This window comes from Pteropus alecto, unplaced genomic scaffold, assembly GCF_000325575.1.
Source record: "Pteropus alecto unplaced genomic scaffold, ASM32557v1 scaffold57, whole genome shotgun sequence".
Classification (NCBI taxonomy): Eukaryota; Metazoa; Chordata; class Mammalia; order Chiroptera; family Pteropodidae; genus Pteropus; species Pteropus alecto.
The window spans coordinates 13,568,435-13,569,578 of NW_006442508.1; positions in this window are offsets into that span (position 1 = coordinate 13,568,435).

Consider the following 1,144-nt stretch of genomic DNA (forward strand, 5'->3'; position numbering starts at 1 on the left):
AACATAAATTATAAAGTAGTTAAATGCTTTAGAAAATATCTTAAAATTTTTAGTAATTAAAATTTATTTCAGGATTTTGAGCCTCAGCATTACTATTTTGTAAATAATCAAAATTATAATGGTCAAAAGAGATTCTACAATGGTATATCCATTGACTGGAGTATTTAAAATTAAATGTAATAAATAATACATTATTTTTATTTGTCAAATAATTTTGATAGAAATGTAGACGATATATTGGCAATCATAAAAATTCTGTAACAAATATGTTTTTTAATTACTCGATACATGTGGCCATGTCATCAAATGTCTAAAAATTCCATATATGATAGCCACTTACAGGTAAGGATTTATTCAATTTCTCTTCTTACCAGTTTGGCGCTTTAAATGTTTTCGGTTAAATGTATGTGAACCATAAATCCAGCTCATAAAGGGTTTTTTCCTTTCTCTGTGATATAATTCTGAAGCAATAATCTGTAAACTTGAGATATTATTTAGATTACTTAATTGCAAGATAACACTACCCTTATCATACACCTGGAACATCATTTATCTAACCACTATGTCAGTATTTATGGTTATTGGGAATAGAAACATCACCACTGTTGTTGTTGTTTTTAATTATGATCATTTGAAATCTAGAAATAACTTATAATTAAGCTTAATCTGGCAAGTGTAAAATAATTCTATTGTCCTTACGTAAATCTCCATAAACCATAAGCAATCCAGGGTCCTATACACGTCTCAAATGTGCATATATATATTTTTCCCAACACTTAGATAGTTCACAAGACCTCCCTCCTACCAGAATATCAAATCATTTTCTTTCAGTTTCAGCTCCCTCCTGATATAACATCCATTACATTTAGTGGGGTAGCAGAATGAGAAAAATATTATCAGGAGAGACAATACAAAACTACTTTCCAGATGCTTTTCTCTGGTGTTTTTGTTTGTTTGTTTTGTTGTTATTGTTTGTGCTAGGAGAACTTCTCTCATTCTTGTCAACTTTCTTGGAATCTTTCAACTTTTAACATTAGTTTTTAAGCACACAAGACTCTGGTACATGGATTCTTCTTGCTACTACAAAAAAGTATTATAACATAGTCAAGTAAAAAGGTAAACAACATTCCAAATCAAGAGAAAG